At 49.9% G+C, this 15,919-nt stretch overlaps 1 protein-coding gene across 2 annotated transcripts in view; it reads left to right on the forward strand.

Annotated features, from left to right (window-relative positions):
- The window catches only part of LOC147028976 (uncharacterized), a 163,636-nt gene that overhangs the window by 22,399 nt on the left and 125,318 nt on the right, over positions 1-15,919 (forward strand). The window lies entirely within an intron of this gene.

Consider the following 15,919-nt stretch of genomic DNA (forward strand, 5'->3'; position numbering starts at 1 on the left):
TTCAGGTCCCTTAAGTGAGGTATCTCGGTAAGTATATGTGTAGTTAGGCCCAAACCCGTTGTCTAGTGGGAATACATGTCATTTATGCGTGCTGCGACTCTTCAGGATAGCCGTTTTTCTTTTACTATGTTTATTTTGGACCAACCGCCATTGTTACCACCACCAACCACAACATCAACCACCCACCGCGGCGCCGCTTCACGTCACACCTCGCAACCGTCGCATCGCCACCGTTCTTGCGCCGCTTGTGGGTACCGGTGTTGGACTCGTGCAGGGCGCGCGCCGAACAGCGTGTACAAAACCACGGATTTTCCGCTCCAAAAACGGATCAAAAACGACACACGCCCACTTTTGTTCCGTCCAATCGGTGAGCGAGAGGAGATTTGGCCCCGCCTCCAGGGCGTTGGAGGGCGGTCGCTATATGCAAATTCATGGATCAAAATGCATTCACGCCCACTTTTTCTCGGGCCAATGGGGAGCGAGGTGAAAGGTCGAAGGCAGGGGGTCAAAGGCGAAGCCACGGGGCTGATATAAGCAGCCGCGTTCGTCAGTCGAGTGAGTTAAGACTTCGCAGTCGGTGGAGTTGGGAAGAAGAAGCAAGAAGGAATTGGTCGTCGTCGTCGTCGTGTGCGTTGGAGTCGGAGCGAAGAGGACGGAGCTGTGGAGAGGCGGCGAGGGCAGACGAGGGGGTGCTCGCGTCGTGCCGGGAGCTGCACACCAGGGAGGCCGACGGCGCGACCTGGTCGAGGTGGAGACGCTCGTCGCGGGACTCGAGGCAGAGTAAAAATCCTCTATACCCCGAGCATCAGCAACCCCCTCCTGTTTCCCCCCGCGCTGAGATAGTGCGACCAAGGGGGCCCCTTTTCCCACCCCCTACCAGACACTGTCCGCGAGGCCCGCGGAGTTGAGGCACCATCGCCGCTCCGCGTCTCATCACCAGACGGGTAGGCCCGACCCGGTCTCGGCCTCAGGCCCGCCTCATCCTTGAGGGTGTTCTTTTTCTTGGTTTTGAATATGTGTTGTCGGCGCCGTCTGTGAAGTAGAATTGTATAAGTGTTGCCGTGTGCTCGCGTAATCGGTATTAGATCTGCATTGTCGCATTTGCTTTTTGTGTAAAATTGCATTGTGTTTCTTTTTCTTTTCTATGTGCTTTTGGTGGAATTGTATATGTGTGCTGTCCGTTCATCGCGAATAAATGTGCTTTATTGTTGAACTGTTTCCCGCTTCGCTTCGTCTTTTCCTCTATTGAATCCCCATCTTACTTCACGTAAAGGGTTGGTAGTGGGCTGAATACGCCCGATAATTACTCGAACCGTCGAGGCCGACGATAACACCGCTCGGTTATCCCGATAGTACGGAACGGGTCGCTTAAGTGGCCCGTGTCCGAAGTCGACCTGCGGCGAGGTGCGATCGCCCGGTCTACCCTCCGTGTGGGTACTTAGGTAGGTCGAATTTGGCGAGCAACCCTATCCCACGCGGGGGCTGATTGGCTCGATCGCGGTGAGACCGAAAGGTCCACCCATGACTGGTTCCCGGCGTTAGTCCGAGAGGGTCACGACTGGATTGTCCGTCCGGTGGGCGACGTGCCGCGATTCGAGTTACGTGGCCGTCAGCACGCCGGCGGGCGCGAATCAGTAACACTGGTGTCAGGTCGTGCGATACAAATCCATCGCCCTCCTCGCGGCACTGGTATCGGAGAACAGGAAAACGGGCTCTCCTGTCTCCAGCTAAATTCACGGGAATCGGTCCAGGGGTGAGAGAAGCGACCCCCGATTCCCTCCAAATTACGAGCGAGTGAAATTAACCCTTCACGAGAAGCAAGATGGCGTCTCAAGGCGAGCGGGAGCCGGGGGTATTAGAAATGGATGTAGAATGTGTAGAATCCATGGTCCAGGATGGAATCCCCGAGCAGGAAATGTTGATTGTGCAGGAACACGGACTCGCCCAACTGAACCCAGAGCCCGAAATAGGTGCGGCAGCGGCCGCGGTGTATGACACCTCCCCTTCCCCCTCTCCACCAAAACCCTTCCCCGATCCCTGCCGAAACGGCTCACCCAAGCGCACCCGACATGGCCCAGCTATGCGCCATGCTGGCGGCAATGACAGCGAGAATGGATGCGAATACACAACAAATGAACGAAAGAATGGATGCGAATACACAACAAATGAACGAAAGGATGGATGCGAATACACAAAAGATGGATGCGAATACTCAACAAATGAACGAAAAGATGGATACAAATACAAATGAAGTGAAAACGACGATGGATGCGAATACACAGCAAATGAGGGAAGAAATGAAAGAGCTGCGGGGTGAGACGCAGAACATGGGCCGATGCCTGCAGGCGGGCATGAAGGCCGTGACCAGGGAGCTGGGAATGGCGACCCCACGTGTGGGAGCAAACGAGCTGGAAGGGGGTGCAACGGCTGACAGGCCCGCGGTGGAGGCGGGTAAAAAAATAATTCGGGGGGCGTGTTGGGCGAGGGTCGTGACAGAAGAATCGACGGTGACCAAAAGGGAAAAATTAAATGGGGAGACCAAAACGTGTGAGACGAGACACGAGGTGACGACAACCGAAATAATAGTTGAGACAAGAGAGGTAAAGGGTGAAGAGTTGGCAGAGACACGGGAGATGGGAACGTTAGAGGGAACACTGCACGATGAAGACGGGGTAAGTGACGCGCACACACACACACGGAGGTAGTGGAGGATAATGGGGGTGAGCTGGCGGACTGGGTGGCCTCCTCCAGGAACGAGTGGAGGGAGTATGCCCCCTTGAGGCGAGTCACGACCAGGTGAGTTCGGTCGTGCTTTGCGAGGTTGAGGGGAGGAGTGCTGTGAACGGTTGCACGGAGAGCTTGGGGGGTGTAGAGGCCCCGGAGACCCTTGTGGGGACACGAATCCCCAGTGTGGTTGTCCCTGTGTGTGTGGTGCAAGGTGTGAGTGCGTCCCCGTGGGTGTAAGCGACCCCGTGTGTGAGTGGTGTGGTGGCGAGTGTGCCGGAGTGTGTGCTTCCCAGCACGCCGTGTGTGGATGAGGCACCGTGTGTGGCAGAGGCCGTGGGTGTGAGTGAAACGGCCTGTATGAGTCAGGCACCGCGGGTGAGTGCCCCCGCGTGTGTGGATGAGGCACCGTGTGTGAGAGAGGCCGTGTGTGTGGATGAAACGGCCAGTATGAGTGAGGCACCGCGGGTGAGTGCCCCCGCGTGTGTGAGTGAAGGACGGTGTGTGGATGAGGCACCGCGAGTGCGTGGAGCCACGTGTGCGAAAGGGGTAATGGCATGCGTGGGTGAACGGCCGAGTGCAAGGGAGACCGTGTGTGTGAGAGAGCGGTATGTGAGGGAGATGTCGGTTGGCATGCGGGAGCACGCAGCCGCGTCTCCCGGTGTGAATTTAATGGAATGGAGTGTGAGCGTCGTAACACGCAGGTGTGCGTGTGTTGAATGGAGACGACGACGGCGACAGAGGAAAGAAAGCCGAGTAGCGGCTGTAGTTGTTTCGGGGACCGTGCCGGGTTCACCCAGCAGTGAGCACGCGGTTCGTGCTGTGCAACGCACGAGACCGCCACGTGCTCGCTTGCGAGAGTGAAGTACCGGTCCGGAAACGCCAGCGGTGGATTTGCCGATTCCGCGGACGGACAAAGTTTAGGCAGGTAAACGAATTTGGACCGGACGGGTTCTCCACGCGATCGTGTGTGTTAAGCTCCAACGGGCAAAGCACATGTGTTCGCGTGGGGAACCCCTCGAGACGTGGGGCTTGTGTTTTTTTTTATGCGCACGGTGACGCCATGGCTGCACGTGGGGTTGGAATCCGGCAGGAGGGGTATCTCTGCCGGATGGTACCGTCCAAGGAGGGACGAGGAACACGTGCAGCTGCATGACGTCACAGGCAGGTGCAAAGTGCGCGAGTTGCCGCGCTGGTGATGCGCATGGAAAAAAAAAAAAAGGGCAAGCCTCACTTTCGGGTGCACAGGATTCCTGGGCAAGGGGTGGAAGACCCCCTTACCGGGGCACAGGATGGAAACTAGTTAGGGGGAAGGGTTAGCTTCGCTAGATCGACTCCATGGGGCAGGGGTAAGTCCTCATGGAGTCCGTGGAATGGATTAGTTGGAGGGATTGTAGCCAGATTTAGGTTGGGAAATAAAATGATTGATTTGCAGACAGAGACAGACTTTGGATGTGTAGAGTTGACGTAGTTTAGCTACGTAGTGTTAAAAGGAACGTGCTGTAGTATAAGGGACGACGTGGGAGCACGAGTTAGTTAGGGGATGCAGATAGAAGGATGGCAAGTTCAGCGGTGTGTGTGTTGAAGAGTTGGTGAGTTGTGAGGCATGTGCTTGGTGAGTGAGTGAGGCCAGCGGGTCTGTGTGAGTGGAGCGAATGGGGAATGCATGGTGCGATGAGTGATTGGGGGGAGGAGTGACTCCCGCCCAAGGGACCCCGGGGTCAGTGTAGAGTGAGTTAGGGGGTTAGTCAAATTAACAAAAATGGAGGTCGTTTTGCTGTTGGTGGGAATGTAGGCTCGAAACCCATTTGGAGGGGTGCAGGAGCCCTGTTGACGGGCTTGGGAGCGTGGCTGCGAAAGGCGAGTATCGCTGAGTGGGTACCCCGGGCACCAGGCTAGTCGGCCGCGGTAGGCCATGGGCCCATGGGGTGCCGGGATAGAGTAGTGGGCACGGGTGCGCCTGCTTGGTGCGGGGGCCCGGGGTGCCATGAGCCGCGTGGGCAGTGTTGTGGGCATGGGTGACCCTCGGAAAGGGGCCCGGGAAGCCAGCCTGCCACGTGTGCGTTTCAGGGGAGGTGCCATGGGGGGCACTCCCCGGTGTTAGGGAGCTGGTAGGCTCGGAGGCAGTGTAGTGCCCGGGGGTGCCATAGCGGGAGATTCGGCAGAGGGTCGTGCCTGCCAAAGGGAGCCACGTGTCCCAGCCAGGAGACCGTGTGAGGGCACGGAGAGAAAATTGGGGGGCGAGGCCCGAAATTGTGAGGACACCAACACAGGCGATGGGAATCTGGGTTGTTAGAACCAATAGTTTAAGCGAGAGGCGCTTGTTGAAAGCCCCGGGGTAGTTTAACAGTTAAATGGTTAGGGTAGATTAGGAGATGTACCCCTCTGCACCATCCATCCCCTCGCTGTCGTTGTGGGCCGCTGGACCCACTTGGTGTTAAGATCGCTGAACTCTGGGGAGGCCATTCTGAGGCTTTGTTGGGCCTCGGCACAGGACGTTAGCTCTCCCTTATTCCCCTCCGGGAAGGGAACGTAGGGGTTGGGAGTAGGCGAGGTGACAGGATAGGTTAGCCGAACAAGGACGATAAAGGGGGTTAGGGGACGATTTATAGTGGGGAAGTAAAAATAAAAACAACAAAAAAATAAGTTGGGGCTAAATTGGGGTTTGACAAATTAAGGGAGTGGGTATGTACAGTGACAGGCAAAGGCGATAGGTTGGGAGGGAGACAGGTAGGTAGGTCCGAGCCCGCCTTCCGAGTGGCCAGCACCACCGCACTCCCTCCACCAACCTCCACTGAACGGCAAAGGCTGGCCACTTCATCGGCTGGCCGTGTTTTGCTTCAAGGCCTGTGCCGGCCACTTCAGCCGGCTGGCTATTTTTCTTCAAGGCCTGTGCCGGCCAACTTCATCGGCAGCTGTTGTTTTGCTGCAAGGTCTGTGCCGGCTGGATCGTCTGCAGCTGCTGTGCTGCAAGGCCTGTGCCATCGGCTGGCCGTGTTTTGCATCAAGGCCTGTGCCGGCCAGTTCATCTGCTGGCTGTTTTTCTTCAAGGCCTGTGCCGGCCAGTTCATCTGCCGGCTGTGTTTGCCTGCAGCGGCCTTCTTCTGCGGGCTGTGTTTGCCTGCTGCCTTTGCCATGCCATGCCCACTGCCCACGTTCACCAGCCCCGTTCAATTTTGCTTTGCCCCCCCTGTTCATTTCCATGTGCGCCAGGATCCGCAAGGCAACAGTTTGCAAGCTGCGAGAACTGCCCTGTTGGCGGCTACAACACGGGCCTGCAGTGGCGGCCCGTGCACCGTGTTTGTGTCCATCCATCCATTCGTTGTGCTCATTGCGTGTGCCACTTGAGCTGGCACGGAGACTACGTTTGTGCAGCCCATGCACCGTTGTGGTTCACTGCGTTCAGTTCAAAAGGGAAGGCCTTGGACTGCGTGTGAGCAGCCAGCCACGTTCCCTGTCACCTGCATTGTTTTGAGCCAGAGACTGCATGCGAGCAGCCTGGCTCCCTGCTAACTGCTTTTCTTTTGCAGAGTTCATTGATCCTGGGCCATGGTTTAGTGTAAAATTTGTAAGTTAAGGTTAAGATGTACTGTACATATGAGTGCGCCCCCGGCATGTTTGTCCTAGCGCCGGCAATTTTATTTGTCGTCCGTGTGAGTGAGTTTGTTTAGGTAGTTACGCAGCCCTCAGGTTATTTATTTTGGGGACACGAATACCATGAATGTCGCACTCAGGGATCCGTAGGTAAAATGTACTAGGGGAAAACTACACATGATGGCACACGAAAATTTGACGACTCGGGACGAGTCTGTAAAAAGGGGAGGGGGTAGTGTTGTGGTTACCAAATTCGCAAACCACCATTCAGGTCCCTTAAGTGAGGTATCTCGGTAAGTATATGTGTAGTTAGGCCCAAACCCGTTGTCTAGTGGGAATACATGTCATTTATGCGTGCTGCGACTCTTCAGGATAGCCGTTTTTCTTTTACTATCTTTATTTTGGACCAACCGCCATTGTTACCACCACCAACCACAACATCAACCACCCACCGCGGCGCCGCTTCACGTCACACCTCGCAACCGTCGCATCACCACCGTTCTTGCGCCGCTTGTGGGTACCGGTGTTGGACTCGTGCAGGGCGCGCGCCGAACAGCGTGTACAAAACCACGGATTTTCCGCTCCAAAAACGGATCAAAAACGACACACGCCCACTTTTGTTCCGTCCAATCGGTGAGCGAGGGGCGATTTGGCCCCGCCTCCAGGGCGTTGGAGGGCGGTCGCTATATGCAAATTGATGGATCAAAATGCATTCACGCCCACTTTTTTCTCGGGCCAATGGGGAGCGAGGTGAAAGGTCGAAGGCAGGGGGTCAAAGGCGAAGCCACGGGGCTGATATAAGCGGTCGTGTTCGTCAGTTGAGTGAGTTAAGACTTCGCAGTCGGTGGAGTTGGGAAGAAGAAGCAAGAAGGAGTTGGTCGTCGTCATCGTCGTGTGCGTTGGAGTCGGAGCGAAGAGGACGGAGCTGTGGAGAGGCGGCGAGGGCAGACGAGGGGGTGCTCGCGTCGTGCCGGGAGCTGCACACCAGGGAGGCCGACGGCGCGACCTGGTCGAGGTAGAGACGCTCGTCGCGGGACTCGAGGCAGAGTAAAAATCCTCTATACCCCGAGCATCAGCAACCCCCTCCTGTTTCCCCCCCCCCCCGCGCTGAGATAGTGCGACCAAGGGGGCCCCTTTTCCCACCCCCTACCAGACACTGTCCGCGAGGCCCGCGGAGTTGAGGCACCATCGCCGCTCCGCGTCTCATCACCAGACGGGTAGGCCCGACCCGGTCTCGGCCTCAGGCCCGCCTCATCCTTGAGGGTGTTCTTTTTCTTGGTTTTGAATATGTGTTGTCGGCGCCGTCTGTGAAGTAGAATTGTATAAGTGTTGCCGTGTGCTCGCGTAATCGGTATTAGATCTGCATTGTCGCATTTGCTTTTTGTGTAAAATTGCATTGTGTTTCTTTTTCTTTTCTATGTGCTTTTGGTGGAATTGTATATGTGTGCTGTCCGTTCATCGCGAATAAATGTGCTTTATTGTTGAACTGTTTCCCGCTTCGCTTCGTCTTTTCCTCTATTGAATCCCCATCTTACTTCACGTAAAGGGTTGGTAGTGGGCTGAATACGCCCGATAATTAATCGAACCGTCGAGGCCGACGATAACACCGCTCGGTTATCCCGATAGTACGGAACGGGTCGCTTAAGTGGCCCATGTCCGAAGTCGACCTGCGGCGAGGTGCGATCGCCCGGTCTACCCTCCGTGTGGGTACTTAGGTAGGTCGAATTTGGCGAGCAACCCTATCCCACGCGGGGGCTGATTGGCTCGATCGCGGTGAGACCGAAAGGTCCACCCGTGACTGGTTCCCGGCGTTAGTCCGAGAGGGTCATGACTGGATTGTCCGTCCGGTGGGCGACGTGCCGCGATTCGAGTTACGTGGCCGTCAGCACGCCGGCGGGCGCGAATCCGTAACAATACCTTTAAAATGACACCAAAACCAGCTCTCTCGGTGTTATACTTTTAGAGATATGGCCATTTGAATTCGTGACGTCGTGCTAATTAGTCCAAAGTTCGTTCGTCTGTATCTCACTCATTAAGAGGCTGTTAGCAAAAATATTTGAGTTCTTGCCGTTTTTCATGGGTCCCAATTGGTTCCCAAAGTTTTACAAAAATCTGAGAGATGATGGCAGATTCTTTGATGATTTGACATGGAATGACCCATGTAGGTCAGGTTCGTCAGGAGGTGAAAGAATGTAGGTTTGATTCCCGGTCTCCAAATCCAGCCATACCACTGCGACATCCTATCTTTGCCTCTTTTTCTCCTGTAATACTTGCCAGACCATTGCCGAGTGTTCAATACATCCTGGTGAACCTGGTATTCCTGCCTTTTGTACAGAGCCATCCACAAAACCATTCCCTCTGATGAAGCCTGAGAGCTGCGCAGCAAAGACACCCATCAATATCTTCCCATCCACACTGAGCAATGTTATTGGTCTAAACTGATGAAACTGGTCTAAACTCTAAACCTCCTCCTCTTGCTTCGGAATATAAACTTCTTCCTCCCTACTCCATCGACTGGGCACCACTCCTTGCCTCCACACCACCTTCACAGCCTTCAGCAGATACTGCCTGGTGCCTCCACAACTCTTAAACACATGATGTGATACTCCACTTGGTCCCGGAGCTGATGCCACCCGTGTCTTTCTCAAAACTAACTCAACCTCAGACATCTTTGGCTCTGACAAATCAAATGAAACACCTGGCTCCGTTGGTCTCACCAAGCCTTCTATATCCTCTACCACTTCATCCCTCCTTGTATCTGTGTATATAACATGCAGGTGATGTTCTCACTCTTCCTTCGGTACCTTCAGTACACCAGATTTAGATTGCTCCAACAGATCCTTCATAAATCAAAAGGGGTTCCAAAAGAACCTCCTTCTCTTCCTCTGTCTCTTCTTCCTTTGCTTCTTCATCCTTTCCACCATCTTCAATTTCACCAACCTCACTCTCATCTGCTTCATCAACACCTCAAGTCCTTCCTCTCTTCTTCCACCATCGTTTTCCAACTTCTGTTCAAGCTCCTCAAATCCGTTCTCAGCTACTCGATCTCCCTCTGCCTCTTGCTCAACCGTGCCTCCTTCTCACCCCTCTCACCACACTCCTTCACTCCAAACATGGCACGCATACTCAAACACAATCTCATTCATCTTCCTCAATCTATCTTCCACCCTAGTGGGGAAACTTAGCTAAATATAGCATAACAATTGTGCATTTTGTGAGGAAAGCACCAAATTTGGCACACTAGTAACCTATCATATTATGAACAGATTTGGATATAGGGCCATCTCAAATTCAGCCGCTGATGGCTGTGGCAGCCATTTTCCACTGCCATCAAAAATTTTGAGATGGCCCAATATCCAAATCTGTTCATAATATGATACGCTACGAGTGTGCCAAATTTGTTTTTTTTCCTCACAAAATGCACAATTGTTATGCTAAGTTTCCCCACCACCCTTCCTTTCAAACTCTGTCATTGATTCCAAGCACCAATTATTTTTGGGGTCAATATATGCTAAAGGCAAACAACTTTGGTGAGATTTTTTTAATCCTCAATTTTCATCCGATTGACTTGAAATTTGAAGAGGATTTATATATCAGGTCATTGAATTCAACTCCAAAATATGTTGGTGGTCAACATAGATGAAAAGGTCAACATAGGCCAAAGGTCAACAACTTAGGTGGAATTTGTAAAATGCTCAATTTTCATCCTATTGATTTGAAATTTGAAAAGGATTTCCATTCCTTGTAACTGAATTCAACCACCATTTATTTTTGAGGTCTAAAGGTCAAAAGGTCAACATCAGCCAAATTTCTAAGATTATCCATTTTCATCTGATTGACTTGAAATTTGAAGAGGACTTGCATATTTGGGCATCGGCTTCAACCATCAATTAATTTTAAGGTCAAATTTGTTTTCTGGATTTTGCAAGTATCGTGCTATGCACAACACCTTTCTTGTTTGTTTGTTTGTTTGTCGGTGAGCAGGATGTCTCAAAAGGATTCAGATGAAATTTGGCGAAGACATTGGGTGTGTGACAAGGACGAAATGCTTATATTTTGGTGAAGATCTGGATACTGTAATTTTTACGTGATTCTTCACCATTGAGAGATAGGGATAAAAACGATATAGCACACGATATCTCAAAAAGTTATGAACAGATTCGGATGAAACTTGGTGGACAGGTTGGGTGTACTTTCTTTATTTAATCATGAGATAATATATTGTGATGGACGTTGCCTCTGGATAAGTTCAAGAGACCACAGACATCATCTGCAACACTCACCTCTGGTCAGATATTCGCACTGAGGATCAGTTTACCACACCGGCAAGATGAACAAAGCAGATGGGGAACCATGCTGGCGACTATGCAGTGACTAATAAATTGGCCGAGCAAACCAACTCCATGTGTCACATTATGTGGCCGACCACTACAATTGTAAACTCGTACCAATCGTCCTGGGAGCGCTACCCTACATCAAAACCAAACAGGATAAGTCAAGACACGTATCAACTCTTTCAATGATTTATTACACACACAGGCAATGAAGCGAAAGAGCAAGAAATATTGGGAGGAATGGAGGTTAGGGAGAATTGAAAAGAGGGAATGATGGGAGAATAAAAATATAGGGCATCACAAGCAATTCAAGGACATTAATAAGCACATATATATTTACCATTACCTCTACGTGAACATTACCGCCCCACACAATTTAGAACGATGACTTTATACAAATATAATACATGGCTCTAGACTCCGAAAGAAAAACACAGATAGGTTCGGTCGAGAGATGGAGAATGTAGAATGTGAAAAAGAAAAAAAACTGGGGCTTTTTGGTCATATTCTGGCGCACTTTCAGTGACCTCGGTTGAGGCCACTGTTCCACTACTCGGCACTTTGGCTCGTCCTTCCAGGCGGTCACTCATTCTCTCCTCATGGATGGTGCTCATTTGCCCCTGTGCGATGACCCATGTGGCTTCGGAACGACTCGTTCTGGGGTGCGAGTTGACTGCATTATTTGAGGGATCGTGACTTGTCCTTGGTGCTTAAAACGGTGTGCCGGTCCGAGTGGGTGTCAATAAAGTTACGGAGAAAGCGAACTGATGAAACTATGAAGATGAAGAAGCATTTCCATCTGAGGAAAAATAAAGTGAATGCGTGTAAATGTCTGTGCAAATGAGAAAGACGTAAGGTGTGAGAGAAAGTGAGGCGAGGAAGGTGTGAAGCTCCGTTCTGGCAGACTGAAGCTAAAGGCAGGAAATCTCGCTGGAAAACAGGCTCTTGACTTCTGTTCTGGCTAAGGCGATCATGGAGAGACAGGAAATTTGTTGCGTCTTGCGCTTTTATCTTCGGCCCTTTCCCATCGCTGGTCGCTCCTCATTGGCTTTGCCATGCCACATTCGCATCAAGCAAATGGGGGTGGGGAGGCGGGCGAAGGGGTGGAATGTGCGCGTCCCTTCCAGTAACTGCTGTCTCTGCCTCTACCGCCCTGTGGCTGAGGTTGCTGTTCTGCCACCCGGCAAGCAAGTAAGTGAATGACTTTGCAAGTAGTTGGTGTAATGAAAGTGAATGTAAGAGACAGAAAAGTATAAAAGTACAAAGGGACACAGAGGGGGGAAAAGAACAGGCTCTTCTGCTGCTTACACATGCAGCACACATCTATCACATGAATACGATTTTCTTCATTTCCAAACAGATTCCTATGATGTAACTGCTTTACTTCTATGTGTGTGCTTTTTTTTTTTCTCCCGGGGGGTGTACAACATCCACCCCGAGTCGCAACCATCACAATATCATCACAAAATTTGCCTGCAGCCACGATATACGAGCCAGTTGGCAGTGTTAAGCACATCCTAATCCAAATAATTATTTGGACGTCCTTGAATGAGTAATACTACAGCCAGAAGGCAGGTATTTGAATTTTCACTTTGGTTCTGACAATACAATGGCTTATTATTTTCAAATGATAATGTGGTATCCTTAATGTTTTCAAGCAAATGCCGGAAGACATTACTCCTGGTTTAATGCTCCCTTGAATGTCACACTCTGCTTGAAAAGTAATAGAATGATAATAATATCCTTATTGCATGTTTGAGCCTGTATCACAAGAAAATGAAACATTATTATACCTGCTGGAGAAATAAGGATGAAGAATAAATGCAAATCATGACTTAAACAGTGATATATAAGTTGAGATACCAACCATGGGAGATGTATGCAATGCCATGCCATGCTCAAATTTTGTTCAAATTGTTATTATTATCATTTCCTCCCCCCCCCCTCCTTTGTTAAATGCTTTTACCTGGAGCTTTATCTTGTACCCTTGATTGTTTCAACTCCCCTTTGTCCTTTTTAATTTTTTGATGTACAATACTTTGTTTGCACATATGCTAAGCAAATCCACTCTCCGAATATGTATATGTATATATATATATATATATATATATATATATATATATATATATATATATATATATATATATATATATATATATATATCTTCTTCTTCTTTCGGCTGCTCCCATTCGGGGTCGCCACAGCGGATCATCCGTATGATCTGCATAGTGATTTGGCACATGTTTTATGCCGGATGCCCTTCCTGACGCAACCCTGGTCGCCTCTTACAACACAGGGATCTGGTACACCTATTTTAACCGGGGTATACACTAGCCCAGTACACGTACTCATTTTGCCGACCTCGGAAGGATGACAGGCTGAGTCAACCCCCTGGTGTATTAATTCAGTGGCCCAACGGGGCTTGAAATTAGGACCTTTTGGATCCCAAGCCGCTGTCCTAACCACTGCGCCAACACCAGGCGTGTGTGTGTGTGTGTGTGTGTGTGTGTGTGTGTGTGTGTGTGTGTGTGTGTGTGTGTGTGTGTGTGTGTGTGTGTGTGTGTGTGTGTGTGTGTGTGTGTGTGTATATATATATATATATATATATATATATATATATATATATATATATATATATATATATATATATATATATATATATATATATATATATATATATATATATATATATATATATATATATATATATATATATATATATATATATATGTAACCTTAATGATATTATGCAAATAATAGTTAATTGATTCAATCAACCCCTGCCCCAACCCCAACTCATTAGCCCTCCACCAATCCCAATCCTCACACTCCCCTCCACTACAACTCCTCAACCCCTCCACCCCCACAGGAAAGCCCTCACACACTCCATCCAACCTCCCCTCCCAATGCCCACCCCCCCACCACCCCATTCACAATCTTGGTAACAGCAAGATATATCTCTCAATAATAATAATTATCCAAACTACCTTCAGGTCCCCCATTCACAATGACACCAGATACAGTGCCTACAGAAAGTAAACACCCCCTTTCAAAATTTTCACTTTTTGTTGCCTTGTATCCTGGAATTAAATTGCATTAAATCAGACTTTTCCACCTTTATTTACACATCGTAACCCACAACTTCCAAGTGGAAAACAAATTCTACAAATTTCAGAAAATTTATTTAAAATTCAAAATTAGAATATCGTGGTTTGGATTAGTGTCCACCACCCTTCTAATAGTAATTGTAAATTAGCTCAGGTGTAACCAATCACCTGCAAAATCACACACCAAGTTAAGTGGCCTGACCTGTATTAAATTGCAGTGATTCTGATTTTTACCTCCACCACCGAAGATGAATGAGATTATGTTTTCACCACTTTCTGTCTGTCTATTTGTTTGTTTGATTGTGTGCTGGATATCTCAAAAAGTTGAAGACGGATTCAGATGAAATTTTATGGACAGGTTGGGTGTGTGACAAGGACGAACTGAATAGATTTTGGTGAAGATCTGAATCCAGATCTGGATCTGATAATTTTGAAAGTGATTCTTCACCATTGAGAGATCGGGCTAAACCAATATATAGCACAATATCTCAAAACGTTGTGGACGGATTCGGACGAAACTTGGTGGACAGGTTGGGTGTGTGGTAAGGATGAATTGATTCGATTTTAGTGAAGATCCAAATCTGGATCTGTTTCACTTGGAAGTTGTGGGTTGTTCAATTTTTCAAGTGATTTTTCACCATTGAGAGGACAGGTCAGGTATGGGAGCATGCGCCAACGCAGCGCATTGCTGCGTCCACTTTCTGCCGGAACTCCAGGGGCTTCCTTCTGGCCACCCCCAGGCAGATGCCTGACCCATCCCCATCTCCTTGAGATGCCGAACAACCTGCTGCCACCACAAGTTCCGTGGTCGGCCCATTGGCCTCCTCCACTCACAAGGCTCCCTCGCTAAGAGAATCTGGTGAGCAGGATGAGCGTCAGGAAAATGAGCCACATGTCCATACAGCTGCAGCTGATGCTCACGGACTATGCAGGTAACAAATCTCATCCGAGTCTCTCTCAGCAACTGCTCGTTGGAAACAAAGTCTACCCAGTGAGAGCCAAGGATTCTCCGAAGAGACCTGGTACCAAAGGAATTAGGTCTCTGTCTCAGATCCCTGGTCAGAGTCCAAGTCACATCCATAGAGCAAGACTGGAAGCACCAAGGACCTGAAGACTCAGACTTTTGTTGTCCCGCACAGGTACCGGCAGCGCCACACCCCATGATCCAGTGAATGCATGACTCCCCAGGCCCGACCCAGACGTCTGTTAACCTCTGGCTCACAACCAGCAGAGACATGAATATCACTGCCAAGGCAAGTGAATCTCTCCGCAAACTGAACATTCTCACCACAAACAGGTACAGACAAGAAAGCAGCATCCAAGATGTCATTGAAAGCCTGGATCTTAGTTTTGACCCAAGAAACCCGTAATCCCAGCGGCTCCGACTCCTCATTCAGCCCCTCGAGGGCCCCCAAAAGGATATATGGAGTCTCCGCAAAGATGACTGCATCATCTGCAAAATTAAAGTCAAAGATCTTGACATTCCCAAACAATGCACTGCAGTTTGATCTCTCCGACATCCTCCGACAACATGAAGCCTGAGGAGTTGGATGATCTTTATCGCATCGCATGCTAAGGAGCTCGCCGAGGAGGAGTGGAATGCCATTACCAAGGTTTCTGAGGAGGAGGAGGAGGTAGGCAGTGATGAGGAAGAGATGCCAAGATCCAACCTCATGGTCGAGTGCCTGAGTGGGGTGCTGCGGGACATACTGGCAATTGCTGACAAGCTGCAAGACCCCTATCTGGTCATGGTGCATTCCCTCAAGTTCAAGAGGGGGTTGGATGATGTGATGCTCCCATACAAGGTGCGACATCAAACCTGCGGCAATCTGCTAGGCAGCCTTCGATCATTCATTTCTTTATGCCCTGGTCCCTCCTCTTCAGGAGCATCAACAAACTCTTCTGCCTCTCCTGCTTCTCCTGCCTCCCCCTCAGTGCATGACTCATCAGCGACATCACCTGCCTCGGCTTCAGAGCAGTTCATCGAGTTCACTGGATTTGAATTCATCATCATCATTTCAAAAGTTGCGTGTGTTTGTGTAAATGCAAATTTGAAACGGTACCTGGTGGTTTTTTGTTTTTTTGTTTTTTTTAGCTAATCTGGAATTTACGCTCCAGATAAGGAATTGTCATCGTGTGCCGTATGTCCGTCCGTCTCCT

Source organism: Eptatretus burgeri, chromosome 4, assembly GCF_056783735.1.
Source record: "Eptatretus burgeri isolate ZD-2024b chromosome 4, Ebu_testis_v1, whole genome shotgun sequence".
NCBI classification, from domain to species: domain Eukaryota; kingdom Metazoa; phylum Chordata; class Myxini; order Myxiniformes; family Myxinidae; genus Eptatretus; species Eptatretus burgeri.